Below are 27,346 nucleotides of genomic sequence, written 5' to 3'. Positions count from 1 at the left end.
GGTCCCTTTGTTTGGCATCCCAGAGGTTTTTACTCACCAAGGTAATTCCCAAAGCAAGGTTTGTGAAAGAAAAAGTGGAAAGGCAAACATGGCGAGCTCAAGGTGCTGAACTTCAGGGTGTTTTTGGATGTTGAGGACCTGGAATAGGATTCCCTGAAATTATTCACTCGTGGTATCCCTCTGGCAAGTCTGTGGTTCTCCGTGGGTACACTCAGTTTGAAGATTATCTCTGAAAGTCTGGGGTGAGTAAAAGTGAAATTTGAATGCAAGAAAGCAGAAAGAAGAAAGTGGAGTAATGAGGTTTATTGGAAAAGTGTGAATGTTGAGAAGTAACAACTTTCCCTGGCAAACACTGTTAGGGAGAGGATACAAAGCTCCCTCCTCCAGGAGAGAAGGAAAAGCCAGTGCCAGCGTTGGCGAAGGAAAGAGAATTTGGGGGTATATTCCAGAGTGAGGGGTTAGCACAAGAGGGAGGTACCCTGGACGCCAGCCCATGAAGGGTGAAGGTGTTGGTTCCAGTTTGAGGAAACATCACGTACATGGCATATCCAGCTGATTTCAGAGGAAGTTTCAGGAATCATCAATTTCATCTGCTCATCACCAGTATGATTCATACATGTTCCAGGACACACACACACACACACACACACACACACACACACACTTTTTTTTTTATTAATGAACCCCGTATGCGTTATACAAGAAACAGATCACAAAGCTCTGGAAACGCTTTTCCAGGTCATTTCCGGTACCTACCACTGCACACCCCCCACCCACCACATCTTTTGCCTTCTTTCTGCACCTTCTGTTCACTTTCTTCTCCTGTTTTTATTTCTGGCTCCATCCTGCTTATCCCTTTTATTCCCATTCTCATCCTTGAAGACTTTACCCTTTTCCATCAACAACTGAGAGTGACTTAGAAGAAATGGGCATCCTCTATACTTCAGGAAGTTCTTTACCTTGGGAAGAGCATTTCTGTGGGAAAATGAAGTCTCCATCCAGGGATGATACTTCCGGTGGAAATCTTGAGTAAATACCTGAGGTTGGAATTCTCCTAGAAAGCACTTGGCTGGGAAGGAAGAGGACCGGGTTCCAATTCAGCCCTGCCACAGGCTTCTCTCTGAATGGCCTTGGGACACTCCCTTCTCTTCTCTGTGCCTCAGCTTCAGCATCTTTAAAGCACACCTGATAGCCTGTGGAGTTGTTGTGAGAAGCGAATGAGATGGTGATGATGAAGTGCTACAATAATATGAGGATTTGGAATTTTTATTACTATCATCCATTGCCAGGAGAATTGAGTCATTTTTTTTCAATGGCGAGAGGTGTCCTCCACCCTAGGCCAGTGTATGCCCTTCAGAGAGGCCTTCCTGACCAGTTCTTCCCTACCTGAAGGGTTACCCACTCAGTCACTCTCTAGCCCCTTAGCTGGTTCTATTTTTCTTTCATGCTTATCACTCCCTGACTACTGTTTATGATCTTTCTTCCCTTCTGTTTGTAGATCCTGAAGGACTTTGGCAGTTGCTTCCTAGCTGATTCCTAGGACCTCAAACACAGTGCCTGATGTGCCTGTTCAACAAATGTCTGCTGACGAAATAGTTAACAGGCCTGTGTAGGGGATGGGATGCAGACAGATGCAACTCCAAGCCCACTAGGAGATATAAGGGCCACAGGAGGAGATGGGGGGTGACTCGGGGGTGGTGGGGATGGCTTGGGTGATCCGAAATTCAGATTTTGAGGCTTAAGTGGGTGACTTGAATGCCCACAGATATATGAACATTAAAACATTTGGGATAAAATTTGGGAGAATTTTATCTTTAAATGTCCAGAGATATAAAAGAGCAGGAATGTTAGGAATCAGCAACTCACAGAGTGAGGGACGCACCTGCTGGCACTCACCTAGGCACAGACAGAAGCGAGGCCTCAGGAGACAGCTCATTCTCAACACCACCGGCAGAAGATATGAGAAAGGGGGGCCCAAGAGCCTGTGGCACTGGAAGGAGCCCTTCCTGCCATCCTGAAGTGTGTGCGAAACTGCTGGATGGAAGTCATCGTCTGGGGCCTGTTCACGATTGGCTGTACAAGTGACCCGGAAGTTTCTGGGTTTGAGAACTGAGCAAAACATACATCTACAAAGAACATCTAGAACATCGATGGGATGTGTCTGTAGTACCTATTGGGAAAATGGTGATGGGGGCAGGGGTCTTGGAGGGAACCTGTTCTGAGCTGAATTTCATTGTGCTGGGCAACTGATGTTGCCAAAAAAAGCCATTCTCCAGGGTCTTGACATCTATGGTGCTGTGCAAGGCATTGTGTGGTATTCATTATGTGAAGCTGTGTTGGGTGGGGTTGTGATATCTTATATAATACAATATACCCGCATGTACACACACACACACACACACACACACACACACACACCTCTGTATGGGGGAGAAAAGGACAGTCAACATACAGAGGCCAGCGAAGGGGAGTGTCGCATAACCCAAAGGGCAGTGTTGCCCGCAGGGAGGTGCCTCAGGGTATCTCTCTCCTCTACCATCCTTTGGGGGACCCAGATTGAAATGACCCAAGTAACACTGGAAATGAAAGAGAATGGCTAAACGCAGGTAATCACTCGCCCTCCCTGGAAACCCTCGCGTGCAAAGCTGTTTCCCAGAGCCCCTCTGCAGCTGACAGGGTTTCTGTGCTTACACATGTCCCCAGCTCCTGCGGTCCACAGACCTGGGCCTCCTGTCAGCAATTCCCAGACCTCTTCTCTCCCGAGGAATACCTTGAGGCCGGGTGGTTAGAGGTCTGTCCCAGGCTGGGTGGGAAGCTGTGGCATGAACTGGCCTCTGCCTGGGCCTGTTCAGGAGACACTTCCCTAGATGGGGGCTCAGTAAGACCAGACCAGGCCCCGTGAGGAGGAGCCATGCTTCATCCCTGTGGGCTCCCGCCCCCCTCCTCCCCGCTGCCTGCAGCAGTCGGGAGAGACTTCTTTGGTGTGGCGGTGGGATCCCTGACCCCTACAGCATCCTCCTGCCTTGGAGTAGTGCGGCCCTTCCCGGGATCTTTCAAGTTTTCTGTGAAGTCCTGGGCAAGCTGCTTTTCTCCTCAGGATGCTTCAGTCCCAGCCAAGTCATGCCCCGTTGAGGTCATGGGAGAAGGATTATTTTACACAGGCATTTGCAAATGACAGCTCAAACTTGAATCTACAAGTAGGTGTTGATGGCAGAAACTCCCAGGCATCTGTTCTCATGCTATTGGCACCCCCGCCCCAGCATCTGCTCCACACCTTGCAGAAAAGCTCTAGTCTCCTTTGGATTTCTGTCTTCCCTGGGGTTCAGTGAAACCCACGCTGGGAGCCTCAGGGTGCTGTGGGCTCCTGTCTGCCTGGATGGCCTGTTAAAAACTCAGGGCTGAGTGGCATTCGTGGTAGCCTGTGATCCCTGAAGTCACCCACCGACTGCCAATGTGTGTGAGGGGGACCACACACCACTGTTTTCTTTTGCAATACATTCCCTCCTTGGCCCACCCCCACCTCGTGTGTGCTACATCATTGAGTTTTTCTTGGCTCAATCGTGGATTTGTCTCTATTTTAGACATAGGCCACAGAACGATTGTTCCCAAAGGCAGCAAAAAAGACATGGGGCAATTGTGACCAAATCCTCCTCCCTAGCCACCTCTCCTTCATTTCCTGCCACTGTGTTGGGTTATAGATAGGATCATGGCTCCTTCTGCCCTCCCCTCGGACCCACAGCCTGCCCCTTCTCCCCTTAAACCCTTCCAGAGATCTTGTTACTAGGTAAGAAAAATTTTAAAACGGCTCACAGAAAAAGTCAGACAACTGTGATACATTTTATTCTGAATTTATCCCTTACCAGTGCCCCCCACACCCACCCCCCAATCAACGCAGGAATGCTATTAACTTGAATCAGCATTCCTTAACCTCCAGAGGTGCTCAGATCGTAGATGCCAACAATCAGGGCTTTAAAGTACCACAGCTTTTCTCCTCTTCTACCTCCAACATGGTGGTCAGTTATTTCATCAACTTCCTGACCATTTCCAAAAAGTTTCCAAGTGATCCTCAACATCATAAATAAAAATAAAAACCTGGCATCTTATTCTGAAAAATTCAGCTACTCCCAGCTACCTGCAGGATGAATTCCAAAGTTAGACAAGCTACTAGGACAGTCTTTAGAGTTGTACCCTGCACAACTCTAAGGCACAAGCATTCTCTGCACAACTGTACTGAGGCCTTGATATACGGAAAGCATTCAAGGTGCTGTAGTGTATTTCCCAACAACTCTTCCACTCTTAAGTTCCTAATCTAAGGGTACCTTTAGCTTTAGCCAGTCTAGTGTCACTGCCTTAAATACATCTAGAAATGTCTACAGCTCAGCCTCTGCACACACTCTTTCATGTGCACAAGGAGCAATGCTCCTTCATCTCTACCTAGCTGAGTCCTCCCAGGCCTTGAAAACCTACCTTAACTTTCACCTTCTCGGTGACATCCTCCCTGCCCACACCACCTGGAAGCCATTGCGATTTCTTGGGGAACCTCTGCAGCACTGTCAGTAGACCTCATGAGACACTATACAGGCTAGAATTTTAGTTTTCTTCCCATGTATTCCATAGCTCCAAAGAGATTGTGTGTGTCTGAAGACAGAACCTGACAGAACCTGAGTTTAATGTTTCCCAAATTTCCTACAGCCCTTGACGCAGTGCCCCGTGCATTGTGCTCAGTCCATTGTTGATCCCTGGCTGGCTGTTCAAGTTGCTTAGTAAAGAACCCACTCACCCTCTCTCCCACCCCCTTGCTATTTTATTCCAGTTCCTGGAATTTCATAATAACAGAGATGGTTCCAGAAAGCTGACACAGGCCATTTCCTCTAAACAAACCCATGTTTTCATATGACATGCTGTAGAACCTTCTATAAAAGAAACCCTGTGTTTGGGTTCCATCGAACACATTCCACATAATAATAATGACAATAAAACAATAATCATTTATGCAGTACTAACTGACTATATGCACATGGACTAACTACTTTATATGCACTGTCTTATTTAATCTTCTACAAACCAATGAGATAGATATTTATATTTCCCCAGTTTTAAAGATGAGTAAATGAAGGCTCGAATCAGCAATTTCTCCAGTCACAGAGCTAGTTAGTGGAGTAAGACCTCTGAATCTCCAGGGTCTTAACCACAGTGCTGGATATACAAGGCTTGCAGTGTCCGGTCAACAGCACATTTCAAGGGCACCTGGGGTCAGGCACTCTGGGGCTTCAAGGAAGACCCCACGTGGCTGGAGGCCTCTATCCTCAGAGTGTGTCCAGCAGAAACTAGCTAATAGGCCATATCTTTACAGTTCAGTGATTGGACTAGGTCCCTTCCTCTTCTAAGAATTTATGAAAGGACAAAACAGTAAAGACACAGCCCTTGCTTTTAGGAATTTACCATCTTTGGGGGAATGGAAGGGAAAAGACATAAACCTTAGGCAAGAAAGAGTTAGAGAAGGCAGAGTGAGAGCCGGCAGGTGAGTGGCAGGGAGCAGAGGCCACGCAGGCAGGGGTCTGAGAAGCTGGTGCCCACTCTCCGTACGCAGGGCAGGCTGGGGTCTGCCAGCAGAAGGATGCCTTTTCTTGGAGGACAATGAACTTGACCTTCCCAACAGAGACAGGGGAGGCCTATTGGAGGAGTGGCACAAATCACAACCCCAGGATGTTTATCAGCCAGGCCATTTTGACCCTTCAACAAGATGTTTCTTGAGCAAATTTTTTGGAATTTTGGTGGGCTCTGACCTGCAGTTTTCACTTCCAAAATAACTTGACTTTTCTAAAGTGGTAATTTCATTTTCATGATAATACTAAACTGAAGCCACATGATCTCTAATTGGAAGCAGGTCTTGGGCCGCAGAGTTGCCAAGAAGCAGTAAGAAACATGCTTATTCTACTACTTTGCTTGAGGCACTCAGCATTTTTGAATGCCTGGGCAGAAATATAGTTTTTTAAATAAAGCCAATCCCTGAGAGAAGAGGGGGCGAGGGGAGCGGGGAGCGAGGCAGGGTGGGGGTGGTTAGAAACGGGAGAAGGGATGTTTTCATCCAAAGAGAGGAAAATAATACTTTTTATTTTCATATTTAAATTTTCCCGTTTGCCCCTGCCATCTTTCCAAGTTACTGAAATTGGGTTGCGCCGTGTGCTTTGGGGTCAAGGCCCGGGTGTAGCTGATGTTCTTTGAACTTCCGAGTTGGTATTCTGATCTCCTTTGACCAGCAAAGACCCGGGCTGACTTCATGAGGGAAATAGGCAATTATTCCTTTTTCTATTTTCTTTCCCACATCTCTTTACTCCTTCTATTAATTGTATCCTGATGAGCAATGCATTAAGTCCTCCTCCGGTGGCAGTAGGAAGATTGTTTTAATAAGTCTCTCTTGGAGGGAGGCAAGAAAGCAGTTTTTCTTTTTCTGTTAAAATGCAGCAGAAATTGTCTCAGGGAAGGTCCCCGAAATTACTGACATAAAAGAACTCTTTTAATGAATTTTCAAAAAAAAAAAAAAAATCAAAACAACAACAACAACAAAAAAACAAACCCCTCTCAGAAAACAAAGTTATATAACAGATGAAATGCATATCAGAACTTTCTGACGGAAGCCAAAGCTGCTTTCTAAATACAGTTGGGAGTTTAGTAATCACATGGTATTTTTGAGACATTTCCCTGCCTGCTGCCCTCAGTTTCCTGCAAGTTACCATTTTAGACAAATTTGCTGGAGGGGACTCCAGGTTCTGTGGCTCTGTCCCACCCTGCCAGTTAACAGCCTCTTAAGTGCTGCCCTAGGCCTCGCTGGCTGCCAGCCCCGCGGGTTTCCTCTCCCAGTGGAAAGGTCTCTTTCTGCTGGGTTCTGCCTTTTCCAGCACTGGCCCTTTTCCGCAGGTTACCCATTGCTTGGGTGTTTCAGAAGGACCCTGGGTATGATTCCATTTTTTTTTTTTTTATACCAGAGATTGAACCCAGGGGCACTTAACCACTGAGTCATACTCCCAGTCCGTTTTTTTATTTTATTTAAAGATGAAGTCTTGCTGAGTTGCTTAGGGCCTCGCTAAAGTGCTGAGGCTGGCTTTGAACTCCCCATCCTCCTGCCTCAGCCTCCCGAGTACCTGGGATTACAGGCGTGTGCCACTGCATCAGGTTACCCTGGGTATAATTCTCATTCTTCCTTTTCCCACTTTGCACATAATAGGAAATAAAGAATGGAGCAAGTAGGGAGCAAGTGATAGGAAAAGAGAAAGTTCTAGATTTCAGTTTTGTCTGTCACCCATTAAGAGAAACCCCACAGCACCCTGGTTTAGAAAAGGGTATCCCAGAGGCTAGTCTAAAAGACAGAGGGGAAATATTTGGAAATGCAACCACAAGGCCTCCAGACAGATGTGACTCAGCAACTTCCCCAAACATGGATTTCAGATACGTATCACATTATGTCCTTCTTGTTCTTTCACTAGGTTTTCCTCCAGTGGTCCTTGATGGTCTTCATCTCAGTCCCTTTGTTGTACACCCACTGCAGTTTCCAGGGAAGGCGTGCACATGCTGAAGTTCCGGTGGGGACATTTGCTTTCTCCTGATGTCCTCAAGGACTGCTAGGCCTTGAAGCCCCGAGCAGCCAGAACATCTGGTCCATTTCAGCAGTTGATTCACAAGTTCAGCTAGTCATCTGGATGTTTTGTCTATGCAGTGCCAAACATCTGGGTTGACATTTTTTTTTTTTAAACCAGACTTACTAGATGTTTTGGCATGGTGTAGACAGGAACTCAATTTTTTAATAGATATTTCTCTACTCATCTGAGATTCTTAGTTACTGGCCTTCCAGTCTGATAGAGGAGAAAGATACAGCCTTCTTCTTTATTCTTTGCTGATGGACTTTCTCAACAAACCTATGTTTGTATAATCATTGAAAAGTGGACACTGTTGCCTTTTTTAGGGTACCCACAAAACCTTCAGTTATCAATTTGATTACTTTTACAGTCTTGGAGGTATCTACACAATTCCAAGTCAGAGGTTTAACTACTTTGCTTTTTTACTGGTAGACTAAATTGACCAAAATAATAAGATACATTAATCTTAGATGTTCCAAATTCTTTTAAAAAGAATTAGAATTTTAATGCTCTTAGAAAGAGCTTAAAAATGGAGATTTGAATGATTCTTGAAAATAACTTACAGGAATTAGATTAGCTCTGGATTTTATACATCCTTTCAAGTAAGATTGTAAGATCCTGGAGGGCACATATAATTTCTTAAAAACTTTCATATCTAATCTGTCAGTGGTGGCGATTGTAGCAGATGGAATAAGAGTTTGTGTTTTTTTTTCCTAAATTTACTTAGAATTATTTAATGCTGCTTATCTTTCTTTTGTACATTCTAGAATGTAAATAAATAAAGATGTAGTGATTTGCATCTTGAAAACATTCAGTGTACCAAAACACTAACATACTAGAGAGAAATTTCTCCCCCAAACAAAAGGAAAAGTTGTGAGTGGGCTACTTTTTTTTTTTGTTTTGTTTTGTTTTATTTTGTTTCTAAGTTGCTTAATCTTGGGGGAGGAAGGAACCTGGTGTCTGAGAAGGACTTGTCCTGATTTGAGATCAGTTCCACCATCCAATCTTTGGGCAAGTCTGTAGGCAACTGCTCCTCAGTGCATAACCTTGGTGGAGGGCAGGGGCAGAGAAGGGGGTGTGGTTTGGCTGGGAGAGCCGGGAGGCCAGGACTCTCTTTCCCTAAGTGCCACACAGTAATCAAAGAACCAAAGGCAGATGTTAAGTATTTGAGCACTGAGCCAGGGAGTGATCAGGAGGCAGCAGCATCTCAAGGTGACCCAGTCCTGGTCCTAGGTAGAGACTTGGAATGGGAACAATTGAGCTGGAACAGCTGAAGCTGTCCCAACTGGTTCTGATGTGCTTGCTTTGTTGTCCCAGGGAGGCCAGCATAGTGCTTCTGGTCTTGGGATTCTTTGTTAACTCAGAGGTAAGTCTCTTCCTTCTCTGAGTGGCTCTCTGTAAGAAACAGTGCTCACGGTGCTCATGAGGATTTCTTACTGGTAAAAACCCATCAACTCAGTTATTTCTGAATCTCATTTTGTCCTTGTCCCATTGTCTGTATGGCTTTTCAGGAACCAAATCGTGCCCTTGCTATGGTTTACAGTAAGTAATGCTAACCAACTGACCAACAGGATAAGTAGAATTTACCTCTTAGGTAAGTGAAATTTCACAGAGTAAAATCACAAGCTTCAAGGGATAAGATTTAGGAGCGTAGGCTACCTCTTATTGGTCCCACTTTTGAAAATGATATCCCCTTCCCTGTTTCTCTCCAATGGCACATTTTAAGGCTGAGTAGGCCAGTGTTGGGGTAACCCTGAGAATAACTGGAAGGTCAATGTCCTTCTCATTCCATTATGCACTCTGCTTCTCCTAAGGGCTGACCATTGGCAACAGCGCAAGGTGGGGAAGGTTTGTGTGGTCCTTGAGAATCACAGAAAGGACTAGGATAGCCAGAGATGTCTGGGAACACTTCAGCTGCTTTAGGTGGTATTTATTCACCAACCTGCATAGAAATATGTCAAGATTTTACCCTTTTTTTGTTTTTATGGTACTAGGAATTTAATCCGGGTCACTTTGCCACTGAGCTATATAGCTCCAGAACTGTTTTATTTTTTTAGTTTGAGACAAGGTCTCACTAAATTGCTGAGGCTTTTCCTAAGTCCTGAAGCAGGCTTTGAACTTACTATTCTCCTGCCTCATCCCTCAGTGGCTGGAATTACAGGCACATGTGATCATACGTTGCAATATTTTAATATCATAATACTTGCTGATTTGAATATCAGCCTCCATGGTAAGTGACTATTATTTTTGTTTTTCCTGAAGAATAATATTAAAGGGCAGAAATTATTAGACTCTTGGATTTTTCAGACTAGTAAAATTTATGCAAAGATATGTGTGGGGTAGAGTGGAAGGGGGAGGACTTACATCAGGTTGTTAATTGCTTTCCTGAGTCCCAGATATTTTATCTATAAAAATGAAACCTCTAATATCCAAGGAAGAGAAATTAGAATAAAAATCAATTGTTTATTCATCCATTGTATTTGGAAAGATAATTTGTGTTGAAGTAGTTTAGAGTAAGTCTCTGTGCTATTGATGGAATGGACATTAGTACCAGATTTCATGAAATTTAAGGACCAATAACTAAAAAATGTACCATTATTTTATGTAAAAGTAAGAAAAATTATGTATCATTAATTACAGAATGTGTTTTCTTTTCAGAAAAGTTAAAAGAAAAAATTAGTTCTTAGAATCAATTAAATATGGTTAAGTATTTCTAGAGGGTTTTATGCAAAAAAGCCTTAAAACAATATAGTAGCCACATTGTTCTCTATACAATAAAAACTGATATAAACTCTAAATGTGAGAAAATGTGATCCATAGGTAGGAGAAAAATTAGTCAATATAATTAAACCTAGACGACAGAGATGCTGAAATTGGTGGACAAAGATTTAAAAACTCCTATTTTAAATATGGAAGAGATTTAAAGGAAACTATTAAAATAATGAGAAGACAACTGGCAAATAACAATAGACAAGTCAAAATTTTATATATAAAAGAAGAAATAAATGGAAATTCCAGAGTTAAAAAATAAAGTGTCAGAGTAGAAAATTCAGGAGATGGGCTTAACCACAGTTTGAGCACTTACCAAATAGAAGGCTGATGAGATTGAAGACAGGTAGGTAAACTCTCCAAATGAAACATGCAGAAAGAAGAAACAAGGAAAAAAAAAAAAAAACAGGGAAAGAAAAGAAAACAAAAGACCAAAATTAAGTGATCTGTGGGATAATATTAAGTTTTCTAATATGCACTCTCAGAAGGAAAGGATAAAAAAGATGGGACAGAAAAGTATTTGAAAAGACTGAAATTTTTTAAAAATGATGAAACATACAATTCTACAGATTCAGAAAGCTCAATAAATCCTAAACAGAAAAAAAAAAGATTACAAACCTAGTCATATAATCAAAATACTGAAAACCAAAGAAAAGAGAAAAGTCATAAAAGAAAAAAGACATCCTGCAAACAGGAGGACAATGGTAAAATGATCAAAGAGTTCTTGTTAGAAACAACATAACCTAGAAGATAAGAGAAGCATCTTTAAAGTAGTGAAATAAAAAACACCAACTAAAGTATTTCATTCTTATTTCCACAAAATGAAAAATAAACATTATCAAAGATTAAGGTTAAAAAAATGCATTTTAAATAAACAAAAGCTCAGAGATTTTGTTATTACCAAGTCAGTACTTGGAGAAAAGTTAACCACAGGGAAAATGATACCAGACAGAATCTCAGAGGCATAAGAAGCAATGAAGAGATCTAGAAACGCTAAATATGGAGTAAATACAAAAGACTTTTAAATTTTGTTTATAATTCTCTTAAATACTAGTAGAGTGTTTTAAAAAATACTAACAATGTGTTTTGGGGTTTATAAAATATAGAGAATTGGAAAGTATGATAATAAAGTACAGGGGATGGAAAAATGGAAATGTAATTTGTGAGACTTGTTCTTATGCATGAAATAATAAAATATTTTTTGGAGGACTCATAAGTTAAAGTTCAATAGTAAATTTTCACAAAACAAAACAGCAGGGAAAAATGGAACACAATAAGTATCAATGAAAAAATTAACCTTTGTTTGTATCATTTATAAAATGAACTAAATCCAAAATAAGGCCAGAAAAAAGAGCAGATAAGATGAATAAGATGACAGACTTTTATTCAACCACATCAAAGATTATATTAAATATAAATGGACTAAAACCCTGCTTTAAAAGGCAGAATTTCTAAGACTGATAAAAAGCAATACTCTGATGTACTATTGGAAATCCACTGAATGTGAAACACCTACAGATTAAAGGGAAAAAACAAGCAAAAAAGATACACCAAGTATATACTACTAATAGAAAAAGTTGGCATGATATGGCTATACAAATAACAGATAAAGTATGAATGATGGATCTTTCCAGAGACAGAGAGGAACTTTTCAAAATGATAATACAGTCAACTCATAAAGAATACTGAATAATTTTATATGTATGTGCACCTAACAATAGGTTTTCAGAATACATAAGAAAGTAGACCTAAGGAATAATCCAAAATTATCATTGGAGATGTTTGACACTCTCAGCAATTGACAGAGCAAGTAGAAAATTAGTTAAGGCATAGAAGATTCTAAAAACAATAGCAATAGATCCAATTGACATTTACAGAATATCCCACCAAACAACTGCAGAATACAAATTTATTTCAAGTGCTTGAAACCTTAGTTACTAGATCTTGTTCTTTGGCCACAAAAGAAGTTTAAGTAAATATCAAAGAACTGAAATCATTCATAACCTGAATTCTGACCATTGTGGAATTAAATTAGAAATATACTATTAAAAGATGACTGAGAAATCCCAAAATATTTATAAACTAATCAACACAGATAATCTAGGAATGGAAGAAATTGCAGGAAAAGAGAAAATATTTTGAATTGAATTACAATAAAAACACAACATCAGATTTTGTGGGATGAGGTTAAAGTAATGCTGAGAGGGAATTTATAGCTTTAAATACTTAACTGAGAAAAGAAGAAAGCTGTTAAATCAATGATCTGAGTTTTACTTTTTTAAAGAAAAATAACAGATTTAATCCAAAATAAGTGGAATTAAAGAAGTTATATAATTAAGAGTGGAGATCAATGAAATAGTGGACAAAACTAAACACCAGTTATGTGGAAATAGCACCATTTTTTTAAAACTGTTAGATTTAGGTTGATCAAGACAAAAGGAGAAAAATAGTAAATTACTGATATGAGAAATGAAAGAGAATTTATCTCTACATATTTTAAGATGTTAAAAAGATTATAGAAATATTATGTATAACTATGCCAATGAATTATGTAACTAAGATTAAATATGCAAGATACAAATTACCCAAATGAACACAGGAAGAACTAGAAAATGTGAATATTCCACATCTTTCATATTTGCTAAGTTTCCATGGGATTTCTTCTGGTGACCAAGACTGAGTAAGAGTGGGAGAGCTCAACTCCCTCATTAAAGACAACTAAAAATTGGATGAAATAAAAGTTCAAGTACTTGAGGACTCTAAAAAGAAAGTGATAGCAGATATTGTCAGATAGGGAAACAAACTTGAAGGATGGCCCCATCCACTCCCCCAATCTCACAGCCCTGACTTGATTGGGAAAAGGTGACCTGAGTCATGGAAACTGTTCAGTGGCAAAACCAGCAAATTATCTGAGGACAATCCTCTTTTTTTTTCCTGGCCAGAAGGAAAAGGGGCTCTTGCAAGCCTAGGAGTGTGGGGAAGTTCATATATGGATTTTCTTTTTCTGGATCTGCTTGGAAGTTGGCACCTTGTGGAGCTGCATTACAGTCACTGTGGTGACAGATGGAGTACCCAGGACCCTAAGAGAAAAACCATTTATTCTCATTAGGAGAATTAAAATAAAAAAAATATGCTCCTGAGGTCCAAAGAGGGTCTCAGAAGAATTGGGTAAATAAATTGTCATAAAAAACTTGAGGAAATAGTGTTTGAACTCATCCAAGAGTTAGTGAAAATACCAATGAACAAATTCAAGAATCTCAGTGAGCTTTCGCAATATAAACCCAAAGAAAACCAAGCCCACATACATCATAATCAAACTTCAAATTTCTCAAAACCCAAGATAAAAAAAATTCTAAGACATCCAGAGAGAAGAACACCAGATATAGGGAAGCAAAAATTTGAATGAGTGAATGTATCATTAGAAATAAAGGAAGCCAAAAGATGGTGGAACCGTATCTTCAAAGTGCTGACAGAAAAGAATTGCCAAATGATTTCATTTTTATTCTTGAGGGATTTTTTTTGACAATATAGAATTCTAAAGACATTCCTAGATGATGGAAAACTAAGAGAATTTTGCCAACAGATTTGTCTTTTTTTTTTTTTATGTGTTAAAGGAAATTCTTCAGGAAAGAGAATATTGGAGGAAAAGTTTGTAGTTTGGGAATGAAGGAAATGGTAAATACCTGAGTAAATATGCTATAAGACTATTTTTCTCTTACGTTCCCTAAAATATGTGTAGCCATCAAAAGCAAACATTATAATGTTGATAGAATTTTCAATGTATGCAGCTATAATACTAAGTCAACTATAACAAAAAGGAGCTATGTCAAGGGACATATATAGTGGTGAGGAATTTACATTTAACATGAAGACATCTACATCTTACATGAAGTAAAATATTAGTTCCATTTAGACTGTGAAGGATTTGTATAGAATAGCCACTATGAAAATGTGATGAGATATAACCAAAAAAGTAAATAAAATTATGTTAATAATCCAAAACAAGGCAGGAATGAGGAGGAAACAACCAGGACAAACAAAAATGATAAAATGGTAGGTCTAAATCCAACCATGTTAATAATTGCATTAAATCAAGTGGTTTATATATACCTATTAGAAGAGATAAATGATATCCAGTGGCAATCCACATTTAGTGACTATTCAGGAGTTTGGGGAATAATGGTCTAGAAGTGTTTGGTACAAATAGGAAAAAAGAGGAGGAGGTTTGTTCAGACATGGTGGGTTCAATTTTGTGATACAACCTGCATTGCCAAGCCTTGTTTCTCCTGGGTTGAAAATAACAACACAGAGTCACAAAGCTTTCACCACGTTCAGTTATTTTGTCAAGTGACCACCACCTGGGTTGGGTGGTTGCACTACCTCTTTCATCTACTATTAGGCAAAAATACCCTGAGACTTGCAAAATTGACTCTTGGAGGCAGAAGGTAGCCCAGATCCCTGACCACTTAAGCCTCACTGGGCTTAGGTTCCATCTCTGTGCCAGGGCAGAGAGTATCTTCCTACAGCTACTTATCATTTGCATTTGAGACTTCCATCTTTTCCTGGAGAAATCTTACCTTCACTCTGGTGCCATTGCTGTTGCCCTGGTCACTACTGTGAGGCGAGCTGGGTTTTGTTCAGAGTCGTGGTAGAAGCTCACTTATCATAAACCCACACTATCGGAACAAAGAGTGTGCTTAAGGGTCCTGAGGAAATATATTTCTTGATGGATAATGTGCCTTCAGATTTTATTTTATGGCATACTGAAGCCAGTTTTCGTGATTTCTATGCAACTCAAGCTGAAGACATTTGCTGTTTTTAAGGGTCTTATACAGAGGACTCTGGGTAATGTTCCAGGAAGGCATTTAAGAAAATGACATTCCCTATCATTCGTTCTTTTACTACTCCTCTTCTTAGTTTTCTAAGAGTCCTTTACTGTACTACAATATTGTGCTTCAAGTTCTAGTGCTTGCTATATACCTGAGTAAAGAAAATTTGCCACTAAGAAAAAAGTACTAGAATCCTAGAGGATATTATCCAAATTGAAGATTTATTGAAATGTGTATAAATAACATAAAATAAGCACTAAGCTTCTGAACTTATGATGGGGTTACACCCTGATCCACCTACCATGAATCTGAAATATTGCTAAGTTGAAAAATGCATTTAATATACCCAGCATACTTCATCATAGCTTAGCCTGGCCTACCTTGCAGCCTCAGAATACTTTCATTAACCTAGAGTTGAGGAAAATCATCTAATACAAAACCTATTTCATAATAAACTGTTGAATGCCTCATAGAATTTGTTGAATACCACGCACTGTATAGTACCGATTGTTTACCCTTTTGATTGAAGGGCTGACTGGGAGCCGTGGCTTGCTGCCACTGCCCAACATCTTTGGAGAGTATTGTGCCACATGTGACTAGCCCAGCAACAGATTAAAACTCAAAGTATGGTTTCTACTGCATGTATATTACTTTCACACCATCATAAATTTGAGAAATTATAAGTCAAACTAAGTCTGGGACCATTTGTACAATGAAATACTGCAAATCCTACTGGCTAAATAAAATATAGGTTTTAAGATATTGAGGGGGAAAATCCCCAGGTTAGATTTTGTTATTATTCATTCTTTCCCCCTTTTTACAAAACCTTCAATCTTATGAAAAATGGGAAGTCATTTAAAGATTTGGGATGGTAGCAAGGATCAGATGTTTGTGTAGGAAATGGTTTGGAAAGAGGCCAGTGAGGATATGGTGGGCTCCTGGGCAAGCAGCATCCGGAATTGTGCTGAGTATCACTAGCTAGCAGGGAAATGCAGATGAAAATTATAAATATTTGTACTATCCACCCACTAGAAAGGTTAAAAATAAAAATGCCATCAGCATCAAGTGTTGGTGAGGATGTGGAGCAATTCACACACATTTCTATTGGGGGTGTAAAAATGATACTGCAATGTATTAGTCCACGGAGCTGCTGTAACAAGCACCACAGACTATGTGGTTTGAGCAACTTATTTTCCCACAGTTCTGGAGGCCAGAAGTCCACGATCAAGTGTTGGTAGGTTGGTTTCTTCTGGGGTTTCTGTCCTTGGCTTGCAGATGGCCATTCCTCCTATGTCTCCACCTGGTCTTCCCTCTGGGTGTCTATATCCTCATCTCCTCTTTTCATAAAGACACTTGTCATATTGAGTTAGGACCTTGTCTAGTAACCCCATTATCATATAATTATCCCTTTTAAGACCCTACCTCCAGAGATAGTCACATACTGAGGTTTTGGGAGTTAGGACACCAACATATGAATTTTGGAGGGATACCATTCAGTCCATAACCGACTACTTTGAAAAGTAGTTTCTAATTACATTAAATACATCCCTACATTATGACTCAGTAATTCCATGCTTAAGAATCTAAGCAAAGCCACATGTTCCCCCCAAATGTCTTGTACAAGAATGTTCATAGTCACTGTGTTCATTCAAGTTTCCAAATGAAAACAATCCAAATGCCTGTCAGCATGAAGGAATAAACTGTGGTATGTTCCTATAATGAAATAGTACTCAGCAGTAAAAATGATTGGTCTACTAATATATGCAACCACATGGACAATCTATCAAACATTGTCTTAAATGAAAGAATTCAAAACACAAAAGGGCAAATACAGTATGATTCCATTTATACAAGGTTCTAGTACTAATGTAGTATTAATACCAATCTAGTACTAAAGTCAATCTTTTGGGAAAGAAATCATAATAGTGTTGCTTCTGGTAGGGTATAGTTGGGGAATTGACTTTCTGGATTAATGTAAATATGCTGTACCTTGAAAGGGGTGTGCTTTACATAAATGAATGCATTTGTCAGGGTAAATCACAGTCACACATAAGATTTGTAGTGTGTCTATCTGAAAAGCTTAAATAGATAAAACATAAACAGTAATACCATTATGTAAGAACTGCCACAGGGTAAAACCTCTGTAATTGTCATGCTAATTGTGTTCACAAAGTTCTGGGCAGGTGCTGTTGGTGCTTGTGCATGGTGCTGCTGACCTGCTGTCACACCTCATGGCCCCTCGTGGCCTCTGGCTCCATCAGACCTCCTCCTTCAGCTTCTGCAGTGCCTGGGCCCAGTGCAGGTGCAGCTCCTGAGGGAGGGACCAGCTCATCCCAATACCCCCAAGTTACCAGGACTGGAGGTGATGAGAGGTGCCCTGTTTCACTGGTCATTGGCCTCCCCCACGTCACCTCTTTCTTCCCTTCCCTGCTGCCCACACCAGCTTACTTCCCAGACCAGAGCAGGACCCATTTCAGAACTCGTGCCATCTTCTCAGGGGTTTTTCTTCTCTGACCAACCCTGACCGGCGCTGAGTTTGGTATGTGGATACAGATATGGTGCTGGGCAATGGGAACAAGGAAACTCACAAATGGTGGAAACCATTTCTGGGAAAAGACCGAGTGTGGTCACCGTTGGTGACAGATGAGCAGTGTTTGTGTTCTGGCTCTCCCATTTCCTTACTGTGTCACCGTGGCCACGTCACCTGATACAGGTGAGATGAGGTCTCCTGCCCTGCAGAATGGGGGTCAGAACACCTCTTCTGGGCTCCTAGGGGTGCCACAAAATGTCAGTTGTGATTGTGATTATTTCCTCTGGGAGTGTGGTCTTACACAATCCAGGGCCAGCGAGTGTGTGGCTAGGCCCTTTCTGGTCTGTTTTTGGATCCTCTCAAGTCCTTTAAGTAAAAGGGAGGAAAAGTTAAAATAGAGGCTAAATGGAAAAATGAGGATCTCAAGGAAACAGGAAACTTGATGTGCTGTGGGATTTCATTTCTCATGTGCAAAGCACATTTTCTTCAACCTATCATTTCTGAAATAAATGATCCACAATCATTTAATATGAATGTATCCCAGACCTGGGTTGGGCCCATGTAATTTGGAATCAAAAATGACTGACGGGTTGACGGAAAAGTTCTGCCAATAAATTACATACATCCTGTTAGTACAGTCTCATACCTAAAAATATCTTTACAGACTAAAAAGAAGCTGGCAATGGCTATAGATTGACAGGGAAAAAAATCAACCATAAAAACTAAGCAAAATTATATCCACACTCCCCAAGCTGTAGTTAAAATTAATTTGTTTTTAGACCAAAGTCAAACTTGCCAGTACAACATGTAATTCATTGAGTTCATTTGGTAAAATGTTAATTCAAGCTAGATTTTTTGGTGTTGTGTAGACTTAGCATCCAGATAGGGTTTGTGTGTTCTTTTTAATAGCAGTTCGGATATTACGTTCTTTAGGGGTGGGCTGCATACAACTCCATGAAGTGTTTCTCTTTCAGGAAGAAGCTGGGTGACAGTAATAAAGACAATGGAATTCTAGTTCCAGGCAATCGCATTGGCTTTTTGCTTCAGTTTTCCCATCCCAAAAGGCAGGGACTTTAATTCCTGCCATACCAGCTACTTACTAACTTGTAGTTGGAAGTCACTTCTGCATGATTAGACAAGGCATAATTTGCCCATGGGAAGAAATTTGGAGCTTTAGACTTTCTCAGATCACACCTTGGGACTGTCTCCCACCTCCTTGTTGCAAAGGAGCTCAGGATGGGCATGACCTGGGCTGAAATTGGGAAGGTCATTCCTGAGGCACTGTTCTCCATCTCTGTTGCCAGGTCGGGTCAGGAAAAGCTAAATAATTTGTTTAACCCCATCCCCTTTCCCTACCTTGAGGGAAAACTCCTATAAGCTGACTGTAAACACAATTATGCCATGTGGGGCTTTCATTAATCTAGTATAAACCACAACCTGACATACACTGGGCAGAATTTATTTTTTTTTTCCTTAACTCGTTTTCAACACCAGCTTATCCCCGTACCTCCTACTCAGGGATGGTTATTTGTGCAGTGTGAGTTTGGGGGAATAGAGAATCTATCAGAGCCAACCTTTGCAATTGCGAAAGTGTTTTCTGGGGCTCATGGATGGTCTTGGGTTCGTAGGCTAGGGTTTGAGGGAACTTCAAGTTCATCATGAAATGCCCAACTGATAGTTAAATAAAGGACTGAGTCTCCGAGATCATCTGGCCAGTGACTGGTGTTCATTCGTTTAGCAAATACTTATTAGACACTCACTTTATGCAAATTCTGAGCTACACATGGTGCTGCCATATTGAACAAGAGAGATGTGGCATCTACCTTGAGACCCAGAGTCTAATGGTCTTCATCTAATGCACTTTCTACCATGTTAGCTCAGACTTTAGCTAGGGATAGGCATAACTTTGGACGAGGGAAAAACTATCAAACTCTTTGACCATAATCCACAATAACAAAGATGCTAACATTTCGTGTTAATGCATGAAGAAAATCTGTGCACAGAGACAGAATTACCCCCACCCCACACACATAAACATACACTGGTGTTTTCTATTTTTCTTAAAACGCTGACTATGACCCTCTATTTTTGAAGGTGAAGTGTTGGTTTATAGTTGAGCATTCCTTGAAGCTTAGGGGTGTGGTGACATTGGTAGAATTGTGATTTAATGAAGGTTTTCAAGGATTTGAAGGATTATGATGTGGAGGATGAGGAACCAGCTGCTCCCGCTTGCTTAAGGCACTAGGGACTGAACTAGAGGAAGTGGGCTTAAATGGTAATGGCTGAGATTTAGAGTAGACAGAGAGGCTGGAGGGAAAGGCTGCCAGCAGATGTTCACAGTGCTCCTTCCTGGGAAAATGCCATCTGTTGGAAATGAAAGTGGGGGAGGATGACGAATGGAGAGATCCCCTACAGTAGGGCGTCTTGGGGACTTGTGGGGAGAAGGGACCAGGTTCATTGAAAAGTGGCCCACTCTAGTGAAACTAGGAACACATCCTGGAGGAACATGGTATGTGTCCAAAAGTTCAGGGACTCATGGATCTAGCCTTTGGAAGGACCTTTTCCCCTCCAGAATCCAGAATCTAACCCTTTAGGCAACCCACCTTTCCCAGAAAATCAAAAAGGAAAAAGGAATACAGCATTATTCACACCAGCAGGTTGGTTCCTGTGAGTTCTCTACAAAGGAATTGGAGACATTAATTTGAAGAGGAGAAGTCTAGGAAGATCCATCAAGTGTTTTCAAATACTCCAGAAAGCAGTCACATGGAGGAATGAATAATTTGTCACATGATTCTTCAGACAGCAGAACTAGAACCAATGGAGGGCAGGTATCAGGAGACAGACACTAACTCAAATTAAGGAAGAACTTTCTGAACAGTAAATTCTGCCCAAGCCTGCAAGTGAGGTGGATCCATTTGCTTCTTCTCCAGGTTTTTTTCGAGTTTCTCCTCTGTGCAGTGCACCATGCCAGCCCAGGGAACACACCGCTGCTAAGGATCTTGCAAACAAACAAAAAATACATAAATAATTTTTTTAAATTTAGCACCCAATAGGACCCAGGGGTTTGGTAACTTCTCACAAATCTAAGATCTTGCTCAAGGTAACTGGGGTGCCCATAACTTGGGAAGAAGACCTGACAGAACCCCATGTGGAAGGGGCACCTCTGAGTAGTGTTTTCATGGTTTCTAGGAACCAAAGACTACCACTGACAGAAATGAATGATATTGTAGGACCCACTGAGGGGATCCGGATGGCCAAGAACCTCTCTTGAGGCTGTTATTCATAAGATAAGTCCAAGGGGTTTAGTTTGAGCATTAGCAACGTCACATCTCACTGCTGTCCCATGGTGGGTCTCCATGCAAGCCTCTCCAAACTGCCTTTCTCTTCTGATATTGGTTCTTGTACTCACTGTTCCAACTTTCTGGAAGTCTCTCTTTCTCTCTCTCATATCTACCCTTCAAGCTCTTCTCTGCAGAGCCCTCTCTGACCTGCCTAGCCCACATTCTATCCTGTGGCTTTTGTCATCTGGGATTTCTTACACCATCTGGAGGCACCTCTTGGGTAGAAGTTTAAGTTTGGGCATATGTATAATTTACTTCACGAACAACTGCCATCTTCTTGTGGGTAGAGGCCACACATTCTACTTTGTTATATCCTCTTTTGCCACAGGGCAAAATATGTCTTCAATTCATCTGATGTTGGCTGCGAGTCAATAAGACCTTTCTCCATGCAATCTTGTTATGACACTCACTCAGCTCAAGTCCATTATTTATATGAATGGAGAAAGCCTTGTAGATAACATTGCTGGAAACATTTCAAGATGCTTGGGGCAGGCTCCATATTTCACCTAGGATTTGAACCATGAGTGTTTTTATTTTTATTTATTTGTAAACACTTACATATCCTTTATCACGGGTGAAGCATTGGCCCTTCAGTCCGTTCACCTTTTAAGAAGCGTGCCCCTTCCTGTTCTCCTTTTCTTTGTCATAGCCCATTGGTATGTCACTGCATTGCATGTCATCACTGATTTGGGTTCTGTGTGGATGGAAAAGCTCTGGAACTCTGGACAGTTGTAGGATCTTCTGGCGCATCCTTCTGTTTCCTCGTGGGTTCACAGTTGTCTGGAATGAGCCACACCTCTCTGACTTCTTTAGCAAGACTTCTAGTCATTCTCTGCAGCCTGCTTCTTATACCACTCTCAGTTCATTCTTTTGCCTTGGACTCCGCTTTTCTTCTTCTTGATCATTTAAGGATGGTGCCCTCAAGTTTCTATCCTGAAGGAGATCTTCCTAGAGGGGTAGAATAGAGGGTGGGCCCAAGAAGATTCTCAGAAGGAATATTTCTTCTTGGAGGGCTGTCCCATACATGGAAATGTGGTAGGACTTGCCGTCACATCACAGAGAGAAGCTATTTGCTCCTAGAATCAAGGGAGCTTAAAGGGAGTTTATTATTTAAACTCTTGCCTTCTATTAACACTTCTCATCTTCCCCACCTTATACCTTACTACCCTACACACACACACACACACACACACACACACACACACACGCACATGCACACAGAGTCTTCTCTAGGAACTGTACATTAAGTTAGAATAAGACAGAAAATCTACCTTTTTTAGGAATAGAAATCAAAGACTTAGTTTCAGAAAACAATATTGTTCTGAACCCATAGATTTAAAAGGATAGAATTCTGGGATTTGTTTGTGGCCTTAATTGATAATTTCTACCTTTTAATGGATGAGGAAACTGAGGCCTAGAGTGACCAAATCGCTCACCTGAAACCACACAGTTAATTCACCATAGAACTAGACACAAATTCCCTATCTCCCATGTCTTGGTTGGTTCATCCTCAAAGGGGACAATGACAAACCTGATAGCTCACGAATAGCCCTTTTCCTCTTCAGGCTCAGCACGAAGAGTCATACTCCAATGAGAATTGTTGGTTAACTGCTGTTTTATTTGGATGCCCTAACCCTGGGATTGGTTTTGAAGTTAATTGGCTATGACTGTTTCCTAGTATCACAAATAGGCTGAATTTATTCTGTTGTTATTCAAATTGAATGCTTTTCTTAAAGGATTATTAGATGCAAATCTTGGAAAACTAAAGAGGTTAAATCTTCCAAGAAATTTTTTTTTGTTTTGTTTTGTTTTTTAAAGAAAGCACATTTTTCAGATGACAAGACATGTAATGATTATTAGGAGTGGATCTCATATATCCTATTGGAACACTGAAAGCCCCTAGAGGCTTTTAGAGAAACCATGCTTAGCAACTCTTTCAATGAATCAATGCAATGAGGTTTGTTAATATGGACAAGATTGGTGTGCTAGCCAGAGCATTAGATGGACGTAAGGAAGCGAATGGACTGCCCACGCCTCCAGGCGCTAGTGGACTAATGGGGAATCCTGAAGACGCTTTTGCAAGGCTTTCCAGAACAGACTCCTGTTTTAAGCAGACAGCTGTCCTCCACAAGAAACTGACAAGTCTTGGGTCAAAGATAAATGAAGAGTTATAATCTTCTCACTTCAAGTTCTCAAATTTATCTGTAATTTTTTATAATCCTTTTCAAATGTTTTTATAATATCTGCTGGATTATTTTGATAGAATAGAAAGTTCCATTCATCTCCTGTAGATAAGCACAATACCTGTGAAGCATTCTTTAAATAAATATTGCTTTATTGAATAAAGAGAGTACAAAGAGTCCCAAACTATTTTCTCTAAGCTCCTATGAATGGGAGGAAGGAAGGGAACCACCAGGAAAAGCCCACCACCATCTTGTTTTCTCTTTTGTGATTTTGTAGTTTATAGTTCATGGTAACATCCCTCTCGAGAGTTCCTGATTAGAGAACTTTCTATCACTTTAATAACTTCAGTCCCCCTCTTTGATATGCTTGACTTTGTTTTTTACTGCTCCCTCTCACTCCCATCCTCTTGTTTCTTTACTCTGTTTACTCCCTCTCTCTCCCGGGCTGCCTTGTCCAGCTTATTATACCTTTTGCGGGTGGGAGAATGAGAACCATGCAAATGACCCTGGTTGGATTACACCATGCCTTTATTCAGGAGTTAGATCAAGTGTCTATATTGCCAAAAAAGCAATCATGCTGATGATGTGCCTGAGATTTTATTGGTCTTTTTGGCCCTGACTATGCCTTGGGATGATGTCTTTAGGAAACAGCCTATAGGGTCTCCTGCATTCTTGTCTCATAACCAGTTGCTTGTGAGGGTGCCAGTTGGTTATGGATCTGCCGGATGCCAAGTATTTCTTTTTGTGGTTGTTGTTGGACTTCCAGTGTTCATGCATAAATGCTTACATATTTTGGCTTATTTTCCCTCCACTTCCCACACCTGTTGGTTGTCCGATTAGGTGCACAAATAAATTGCCCCAATTTCCCCTTATGCAGGTGGACTCTTTCCAAATTCCTCTAATAATACTCCCAAATCCAAAGCTTACATTCTTCTTTTTGGAATCCGGTCTGTTAGATTGGAAGGCACCTCAGCATCTAGTTTACTGGTGTCAATTCTTTTTCTTTATAGCTGGGAAAGTCTTTTACGAACCAAATTTGAAATCTTAAATGAAGTTCATTGCAGTAGCATCAGTCTCTGCATTTGAAAGGATTTAGTCATATGTATATAGGTATTTTGTGTGTGTGTGTGTACATGTGTGTGTATGAGAAAGAGAGAAAGAGAGAGAGAGAGAGAGAGAGAGAGAGAGAGAGAGAGAGAGAGAGAGAGAGAGAGAGAAACCCAGCCTGCCACTTGGCTCAATGACAGCATAAGCCAGACAGTGTGAGATGGAAGAGGTAACTCTGTTTTTCCTCACTTATTTTTGGTTCCTTTTACTTTTCACAGTGTACATTTGAGTGTTTAGGTTATTTTTAAAGTAATGTTGGCTCTATACAATGTTCCTTTAAGAACTAATTCTAGAACCTTACAAGTATGGAGACTTGGATTGAATTAGGGATGAGGACACACATCTCATTCACATTTTTTTTTTTACCACATTCTTCCTCTTTCCTAACATAGGTTCCAAGGGGCATGGTTTTTAGATCAGTGAACTAGACTAATTTCATTCCATCTGTAAGAAAACCTAGACTTAGAGATAGGCATTGACATGTTCAAAGTCACACAGTTGGTTAGTATGAACTAGAAACTGAATTCCTACTCCTCGAGATCCATAGGCCCTTGCTCTGGAAAGAGCCTTTTGGCTTCTCCTTCCTTCTTTTCGTTCCAAATCTCCTCTAGCACCTTGTAAATATTTATTGTCCATGTCTGGTGCCACTTAGCTCAAGCTGAGAGCAGATTTCCTATGGACCTGTTGCCAATGATCTCTTCTTAAACTCTACCCACTTTTGCTAGAGTCTAAAACATCAGTCCTACCCCAGCCTTTCCATCATCTCAAGCATAGAAACTGAGATTATTCTTTGTCAACCACTTATGTGGGCCCTGCTCACAACGGGAGCAACGACAGTGGAACAACCCGAGCACTGAGTCTACCTAGTGTCCTGGAATTCATTAGCTGTCATTAACAACTGCGAGAGTCAGGGAGATATTTACAATGGACCTGGCACTGTGTTAGGCACATTATAAAAATTATATTAGTCAACTCTCACAACAAGTTCTGAGGTAGGTACTGTTTTCCATTTTCCAGATGAGGAAATGAAGCTGAGAGGGACCGCCCAGCAAGCAGCAGAGCTGGATTCAGAGCTCCAAAACCTGCACTGTAGACTTCTAGGCTCTTCTGACTCACAATCATTTGGAAGCAGGACATTCCTACACCAGCACTGCTATTTATTGTATGAACTATGTATGTATCATGTGACAATAATCGGGGAAGGTGTGTGTGGGCTGCTGCTTTATGAAGCAAACTGAGATGATTTTAACTCCAGCTTATAAGGCAAAGACTATGGATGAACTTGTTCATCACATCCTGAAATATGAGGTCAAGCAGGCAGTTTGGAAGCTTGAAGTAAGTTTAGGGAAAACAAGGAAATAATACTTCTCCTAGCACGTAATAAAGTTATGGAACTCATTACCCTGAGAGGCTGTACAGACAGGAAATGTAAATGGATTAAAAAAGAGTTTGGACAAATTTATGAATGACAGAGCCATAAAAGGCTTCTAACAGAAGCTGGAATATACAAGGTGTGACTATAAAGCAATGAAAAAAAATTTTTTTAACAAACACCAGAACTTGTATACCCAAATAAATATATATTTTTTCTTCAAAGCAGTTTCCTTGAGAGAATACTGATATTTGGTGTTTCAATATTACTTGCTTGTTGAAAACGTTTTTGGAACCCATGGAAGATTAGAGGATTAGCCCACAGCCCTTATTTTACAGGTGAGGAAATTGAAGCCTAAAATAATTAAATAACTTGCTCATAGTCACACTGAGGCAGTTCTGGGGTTAGAATCCTGGTCACTGTCTCCTGCTATAGATTTCTTCAGAGTCTGTCACAAATTCTTTTTTTAAAAAATATTTTTTTTTAGTTGTAGGTGGACACAATATATTTATTTTATTTTTACATGGTGCTGAGGATGGAACCCAGGGCCTCACACATGCTAGGCAAACTCTCCACCACTGAGCCACAACCCCAGCCCGGTGACAGATTCTTTAGGATTCCCTAATGGAGATAAATCTTCATCCTTTATCAAGGAGTTTCCGGAATTGTCTAAATGGATTTAGATTTAAGGTTGCTGATTAAGCTGTGTGTTCAAGCTGTATATTAATATACAGTAGCCTTTTGGTTGTGTTTTGTTCTAAGGAAAAAGCAGTATCACCATGTTTCTTTTGCTACTTGTAACCTGGCTTTCTGCTGACCACATCCGGGGGGGGCCCCAAGGAATGTACAGCCCACCTGCTCTTTTCCATACGCTAGTCTCTGAGTCAGGTTGTCTTGGCATCTCATTTTCCACTTCAGGTGATGAAAGTCAGTCAAGGGGAATCTCTCTCTCAAGACCAAAAGGAGGTGAGTGGAGAAGCAGCCCCTCCTGGAGCACAGGGGGGTTGGCAGCTCGCAGAACTCCTGGGAGGAACTTTTGCAGGCACCCTGGGACCAACTGCTGACAGATCAGAGATATTTTGAATAATGAAAAAGGAGACAAGAAACTTGACAAAGCAGGGTTAAAACCTGGGCACAGTCCACTATTGTCAATGAAAAGACAAAACGAAAATTGCAAAGTTCAGATGAAAAAGAGGAGAGATGACTGCGATCCCCCCAGAGGCAGCAAATGTGGGCCTGCGGGATGGATCTCATCAAGGTCTGACCAGGTCACTGGGAGCTCCTTGGTTTGAGTTCATTCATGCCCTGCCAGTTGGATTCACTTTGATCACCACATATCCTTTTCACTTGGATTTCTAAGAAAAACAAGGGGAGGGGAGTGGTGGAAGGAGGGACGGGGAAAGAAAAATCCTGAAGTCCTTGAAGCATGTTGGGCGACTTTTTGCTTAGGCTTGGAAACTTTGCTTCCCCAAATGGATTTACAGTCTTGGACCAAAGTTAACAAAGAAAAGACAAACATGTCACTGAAAGTAACATGCTGACATGTGTTGATGTCTCAGCCAAAATTTATAACATAACCCA

The 27,346-nt window shown here is 40.9% G+C and overlaps 1 protein-coding gene across 1 annotated transcript in view; it reads left to right on the top strand.

The window, feature by feature from the left end:
* Nucleotides 1–25,514, top strand: part of Runx2 (RUNX family transcription factor 2) — a 326,853-nt gene extending 301,339 nt beyond the window's left edge. The window contains exon 7 of the mRNA XM_047559085.1: nt 25,411–25,514. The gene's annotated coding sequence lies outside the window, so the exon portion shown is untranslated. The remainder of the gene's footprint in view (nt 1–25,410) is intronic.
* Nucleotides 25,515–27,346: the final 1,832 nt, after the last annotated feature.

Source organism: Sciurus carolinensis, chromosome 7 (genome assembly GCF_902686445.1).
Source record: "Sciurus carolinensis chromosome 7, mSciCar1.2, whole genome shotgun sequence".
NCBI lineage: Eukaryota > Metazoa > Chordata > Mammalia > Rodentia > Sciuridae > Sciurus > Sciurus carolinensis.
Note: the sequence above shows the minus strand (reverse complement) of the source record. Positions and strands in the feature narration are given on the sequence as shown.